At 40.6% G+C, this 7,505-nt stretch overlaps 1 long non-coding RNA gene across 1 annotated transcript; it reads left to right on the forward strand.

The window, feature by feature from the left end:
* Positions 1-943: 943 nt before the first annotated feature.
* LOC145125648 (uncharacterized) lies at positions 944-2,054 on the forward strand. Its single transcript, XR_013716093.1, has 2 exons — positions 944-1,533; positions 1,607-2,054. It is a non-coding gene; the product is annotated as an uncharacterized LOC145125648 (long non-coding RNA).
* Positions 2,055-7,505: the final 5,451 nt, after the last annotated feature.

Below are 7,505 nucleotides of genomic sequence, written 5' to 3' on the forward strand. Positions count from 1 at the left end.
CAGATATGGATAAATGGACATACAGATATACAGATAAAGTTTTGTTAAAAAGTTTGACTATAAAGGTCATTAACTAAAGTATACGAATGTAATTGTACGGATAAAATTCGAGTAGTTTGATAAGTATAAGCGTAACAGTGCATGATATTCATTTAAATAGGTGACTAATCTTCTGGAAGTGTACACTAATACATGTAGGAATCTAGGATATAAGTTTTATATATATATATATATATATATATATATATATATATATATAAGCACGATATAATGTTCAAAACTATAGAGTTGATAAACGATTACGATACATGTTGAATGACAAGCTTTTTATACATAAAAAGTCATAGCACTTTGTAGTAGAAATATATGTTATTTTTATTAGTTGTAATATAATCATAACAACTATAATATATCCATATGACATATAATAAATAGTTTATTTGCATATGAGGTGTTATTTAACAAAATAACGTAATATAAACTAGTTATAAATTTGTAAGTGTTTTTCATAAACCAAATAACTTATAGCACATGCATTCCCCCCCGAAATATGTAAAAACGTTAAAATAGGGGTGTAACACTCACCCTTGAAGCGTGAGTTCGAGTTGTTCGGAGTTCGTGTTATTTTGAGAAAGTTGACGTGAGAAACCACAAAGCCACAATTCTTGAACTTTGAAATCCTTTTGGGACCGTTTTGTAAAGAATTTACACTATAGGGGTTGTTTTGTAATTTCACTAAACTATAGGGGGTGTTTTATAATTTAATTAACCAAAGTAGGACTGCTTTGGTTAAAATAAATCAAGGGAGGGACTGATTTGTCCCATTAACACAAAAGATGGTTGATTTGGTAATATTGTACAAAAATAGGGCTGTTTTGATTAAATATTTGCAAATGGGCTGATTTTAATTTAAAACTACAAATGAAGGGGCTGGATTTGTTTAATGATCCAAACATAAGAAAAATTAGGGCATTTTGTGCCCCGTCTTTTGTTTGATCGGGAAATAGAAAGAACGATCGAAGCAGATAGAACACGAACGGACGAAGCCAATAGTAACGAACAACGGCGGGCATGAAGGAAGCACGAAGGCGGCTGCACTGATTCCGGTTCCTTGCTCGCCGCAGGTCACGAGGAGTACCGAAGGAAAGAAGAAGCTCGCAGGAAGGTACGAGGTTTTGTCGATCGATCGCGAGAAGGGAGCGTCTCTGGGAGTCGACGAGACCGAAGGAAGGAGATGGGAAGAACAGCAAGGTTGCGCTTTTTCTGTCCGATAGCGAGGGGCGAAACGGGAAGGGGATTCAGTTGTTTTCGGATCGATGGTTCGGTGTGGCTAAGAGGTTGCGAAGGGAAGGTGCGATGGGGGCTGTTCCGGCAGCCTCCTTGAAGCTTCTTGATCTCTTCTTTTTTTTTTTTTTTTTTTTTTCTGAACAGGAATCGTTGAAGGGAAATCGATGGAGGTAAAGGGGTAAAGCAACAGCAATGGCGATGACTTCAGAGGGTGTTTGGCTTGCTGTGCTCGATGTCCTACATGAGGTGAAAACGAGAGAGATGCGAGGGGCCTTTTTCTCCCGTAATTCCTTGCTTCATCTTCTTTCTGTTTTGATAGGAACAATGAAAAAGAACAAAGTAGAAGAAAAATGTGATCCATTGGGGTGTATGTTTGATTTTTTTGACAAGAAAAGGACAACAAAAACGTGAGTGGTTGTTGCTCTTGTGTTTGCACTACTTCAGTGGTGTGTTCTTGGCTGGAAACGAAGATGAAGGAGAAAAGCAACAACAATTTTTGTGGTGTTTGGGTGTTGCTGTAAAGTCGATGGGAAGGAAGGAGGATCGAAAGAGGGTTGTTGTCCTCTTGAATGTATTCATGATAGCTTCACTCTAGAAAGGTAATACCAACAAGTTTCCTTTGTGTAACTTTGGGTAACTTGAAATGTAGAAGTAACACTTCAATTTGGCCGTCAATTAACTATATGATTGGTGTACTTTGTATGAGACTTGAATGTGTTCCCGATAGCTTCACTCTAGAAAGGTAATTGAATATATATTTGTGTGTATTATTTATTGAGTGTTATGTATGTATGTATTGTGTATATAGTTGGTAGCTTCTTAGATAATCCTATTTATATAAAGATATTACATTACTTATACACATAAGTATAGGTATTTGAGTAATAAGATGCATATTATACATGTATTTGTGTATGTATTGGTGTATTGCTTTAATTAATTTATCATGTATTTTAAGCAATAATACATGGCTAATATTTGAGTCAAAATGTATGATTTATGGTACCAAAATGGGTAATGTCACACTTGTGGCATTTAAAATGTTACAAAACAGATTTTCTCGATTTGTGTGTCATCGATACCGATATTAAATAATTTTTTTAAAAAAATGGTGATTGATACAGTCTAGTTCAAGGATTTCAAAAATCCAACCAAATTAATTGCTCAAGTTATAGAACTTCAGGAAATCACGTTTAAAGATTCACGTTTAATTAATCCAAAAACGTCTAATTTTTCGACTTTTATAAATATTTTTACTAAAAGTATTTCAAGTATGAAGTTAAATATTAGACTATAGTCAGAGTCCAAAAACGTTCTTGAAATTTCCATCTAAGGTGTGCATGTCCTCCAACGAATAGAAACAATTTTAGCAGTTTTAAGAAAATCAGTATTTTATTGGTTTGAGTTTCTTAAAACGGTTGTATCTTTTTCATACGAAGTCCGTTTTAGACGTTCTTTATATTTTAAGAAACAAGGAAACATGTACTACGAGACTAGAATGTTTGATTTGTTCACAACTGTTTAATACGAAATTTTAGTTTTTCGGACGCATTAACTAGGGTGCAGTTTGAGCAGTTTGATTCGTTTGCCAGTTTACATATTTGCAAGTAAGATACCATCTGGTATCTTATAATAGTTAAAATGAACTCATTTATTTTTACATAAGATGCACTAAAACTCAATGGGTCAAATTACTAAGAGATTTACTGTGAATTGACCATCAACAGTCTTTGACCTAAATTCCGGGATGTCACATTACCTCTCCGTTAAGGGAATTTTATCCCAAAATTACTAAGTTCTAGGCTACTTTGTTATATATTTTTTATTTCGTTCCACTAGTAGAGGGAGCACCGCTGAACAATTGCGGATACTTTTCTTTCATTTGATCCCCACGTTCCCAGGTAAACTCCGACCCTCTACAAGATTTCCATCGTTCTTTTACTCTAGGTACGCAGCTTTGCTTGAGGCTTTTGATTTCTCGGTCCATGATCTTCACCGGTTCCTCTACGAAGTGAAGTTTAGTGTTTGACATGAATCACATTGAAAGGAATGACATAGTTCTCATTAGAGAGAGAGAGAGGGGGAGAGAGAGACTTGGCTACTTTGGAGATGTGACACCCATAAAATTCAAGCCAAATTTAAACTTTTAAAACATTTAAAATACCAAAGGTTATTACAAAAAGGTTTTCCAAAATAGTTTAATATCAGAGCTCCCAGAAATCATAATCATAAACCGAGGAAGTGTACGGTCATGCCTTCGCCTTTCCGCGGTCAGCCGCTGTACCTGAAACAATAATCGATAAATGTAAGCTCGAAGGCTTAGTGTCTTACCCCCAAAATACCAACCTCATATAACCATAATCATATCATGTCAACAAATACAGAACAGCCATGCATCTCGAGTCTATAGTGTGACTGGTCCGCCCGCACCGGGCCTTTAGTCCACCTGGCCCACTCTCTGAGTCTACAGTCTGACTGGACCGCCCACACCGGGCCTTCACTCTATCTGGTCCACTCTCCGAGCCTCAGCACGTATGGTCCACCCTCTCGAGGCCTTCATCCTATCCGGACCGCTCGTCGGGCCTTCGGCCTGACTAAGTGCCCTCCCGGGTCTGCAGTCTATCCAGTCCGCCCTGGGTATGTTGGCCTACAGCACGAAGCAGGACCCCCCTCAACCCAACCCCATATCAAACAACCATGTGCACATATAACAGTTAATCACATAACAGTCTAAAGGCAAACCAACTGATCTAACAGATCATATAGCATAGCAACATCCTATAACCAGGATACCGACCTAACCGATCACTAACATAACATCATCCTATATACCAGGATACCGACCTACCAGGTCACTAACATAGCATCATCTTATATACCAGGATACCGACCTAAACCAGGTCACTGAATACAATACTGTCCTAACTACCAGGACGCAGATCTTACAGATCAATAAACATATCATGCAATATACCCAGATACAAATCCGATAAAGGGCCGGTCTTGGTGCCGTAGACCCTGTTGATATAGTGAGGATAACTCACCTAGCAAGTAGCTCGGAAGGTAGTGTGAAACTCCTCCAAATGTAGCGCCAACTCCAACACCTATATTCACCAATGTCCTTTGCTATAAATATCCAATGTATCAAAATATCCTCAGAAGTCAACTGGTCAACACTTGGTGAAAGTCAAAGTCAACTGTCAAGGTCAACAGTCCATGTTGACCTTAACTCGTCGAGTACCCTTAGCTACTCGCCGAGTACCCTTAGCTACTCGCCGAGTTCCTTGCATAACTTGCCAACCCGCCGAGTCACTCGTGTGACTCGTCGAGTTCCTAGGGTCAGTGGCCATAACTCCTTGGCCAACTTGCCGAGTTTTCCCCTTATAACTCGCAGCGTTCATACGTGTCCAAAGGTTGGGAAAACCCTCGCTGACTCGCCGAGTCACTCGACTGACTCGCCGAGCCCACGACAACCTTCATCAGACTCGCCGAGTCGTTCATACCACTCGCCGAGTCTACGACAATCTTCATTGGACTCGCCGAGTGGTTCATGCAACTCGTCGAGTCTCTTCAGTCCTTTATTCATACAGAAGATTTTAAGCCATGCTAAGGCTACAAATTGTAGATCCAGCTTCCCAACGCACGTTTATCACGTAAAGTTGCAAACTTTACGTGCATGCAAGGCTCTAATGACTCATAATGCGAAAAATAAACTTGAAATGGAGTTTAACTCAAACGGAAGGGTTTATGCTTGCTAAGCTGGAGACTTTATGGCTCTAGAGTCCAAGATGAGCTCAGATCTGAAGTGGCAACTTCAGATCCTATCCCATACTCGAAAATGATTATCACCCATGCTATAAAAGCCTTAATCTTCAACATGAAGAGATCTAGGAAGAACAAGGTCAAGGTAACAACTTGTTACCTTCAAATGATGCTAACTGAGGTAGACTTCAGATCCCCAAATGTTCTTGTCTCCAACTTCTTGATCTTCAAGCTTCTAGCAACAAAATCTTCTTCCCAAGCTTGAAATTCACACTAATATGGAGCACACACACGAATTAGAGTTTCTAGACTCTCAAGAGGCAGTAAAGGGAGGCTAAGGGGCAAATAATCCTTTAAATAGGGTGCAAAACCCCGGGATTTAGGGTTTCATCCTCCAGCTCCTACTCGTTGAGTCCCTTCTTGGACTCGGCGAGTAGATCACTTAAGTGCGCGGCCTAGCCTGCTGCTACTCGACGAGTCTGGCAACCAACTCGTCGAGTAGACCTTGAATTCATGAGAATCTATCACCATAAATTGATATTCGAGAATCGGGGCGTTACAATTCTCCCCCACTTGAAGTAGACTTCGTCCTCGAAGTCTGCTGCGGTGAACATCCTCGGATAGTGCTCCCGCATCTCTGCCTCCGGCTCCCACGTCCCCTCGGACCCTCTTTGGTGCTTCCAATGTACCTTTACCAAAGGTACCTCCTTGTTTCGCAGACCTTCACCCTTTTCTCCATAAGGCCACAGACCTCTCAACATAATTCAGGTGCTCATCGACCTGAATGTCCTCCAATGATACCACCCCTTTTGATCCATGATGCATTTTCGCAATTGCGAAACTTGAAAGGTGATGTGAATCCCAACCGAACCTTTTAAAAGGTCTATCATGCGTGTCATTTTCCCAACTTGACAAAATCCTGATGATCCCATGTATCTGAAACCCAGCTTTCCTCTTCCTGAAGCGAACCCTCTGAGCTGACAGGATAATGCATCCTTCCGCTCCCCAAAATATCATACATAATCAGTTAATAAAAAAAATACGGACACTCACGCCTGGCCCAATCAGCCTCGGGCTGGATTACCAGGCAAGCCTACGACGGTCCAATCGTCCCTAGGATGGAATACCCTCGTATCTCTCACATGTTTGGCCCAATCAACCCTCGGGTTGGAATACCAAACACATCAAGTCCAGTCAGTCGTAGGGTTCGATCCTCCTCAGAATGGAATACCCTAGATTGGAATACCTCCATGAACATAGCTTGGTCTACTCATACTGGAGATCCAAGGATCTACCTTTGTGTCTCATCCACCATCCTTTGTGTAACATCCCAATTTCAAGCCCAAAATTTTCATTTTTAATTAAGTAATCCTCCACATAGTTACCAAAACAATTCCCATGCCATATCATTTGCAAATAGAAATATAACAATGTGTCTGAAAATCATAATGTCAAAGTAAAATAAATCAGAGTACAATCCCAGAAAACTCCATGCGGAAATCATGTGTGTGTGTGATGCGCTGCTACACCGCCGACTCCTTCCCCTTAGACGAAGAGGTACCTGAAACCAAAACTATAACTATAAACACAAAGCTTAGTGAGTTCCCCCATCATACCACATACTATATAATCACATAGCATATATATATATATATATATATATATATATATATATATATATATATATATATATATATATATATATATATATATATATATTGCCGGACAATTCTGGGGCGCCCGTCCTACCCCAGTCAAGCCATTCTGGGGTGCTGACCAACCCATGTCAAGCCATTCTGGGGTGCTGACCTACCCTTCGGTCTTTCAACCGAACTCGGGGACTATTTCACCCACTACTGCTAATACATAATGTCATATCTCTATCATACTGTCAGTCGTATCTGGGGTGTCTGACTTACCCGTTGGTCCTAACGACCGAATCGGGGAGTAGTCCTCTCATACTGATACCACCTTACATAACATAGCAACTAGCATAGTCACATATGAAGCAAACTAGCATACTCGCATATCAACCAATAGCCGACCAGAAAATTATCACAAAGACAATTATCTCAGCTAAACATCTACTAGTGGGCCGGCTTTGGTGCGGTAGACCCACTACTACTGGAAGGTAACACATCTCGTAAGGCTGGCTGCTGAAACGCTGATCGGCAGATGTCTGACTGCTGCTCCGGTGATCCTCCGGCTATAAATCCATAAAACACTTAATCAGACACTGATAACTACTCTTAGGGTGAAATGACTATTTTACCCCTGACCAAGTCAAAGTCAAAGTCAACTTCCAGTTGACCTGACTCGCCGAGTTGGGCCGCCAACTCGTCGAGTCCCTATCCTTTCATCTGTCCTTCTTCACGCTGCTACTCGTCGAGTTTAGCAACGACTCGACGAGTTCTCCTTCTAAAACAAGCTCGAATGAACCTTCATCCGACTCGCCG

Source organism: Lactuca virosa, chromosome 7 (genome assembly GCF_052849685.1).
Source record: "Lactuca virosa cultivar CGN04683 chromosome 7, Lactuca_virosa_CGN04683_v6, whole genome shotgun sequence".
In the NCBI taxonomy this organism is placed as follows: Eukaryota; Viridiplantae; Streptophyta; class Magnoliopsida; order Asterales; family Asteraceae; genus Lactuca; species Lactuca virosa.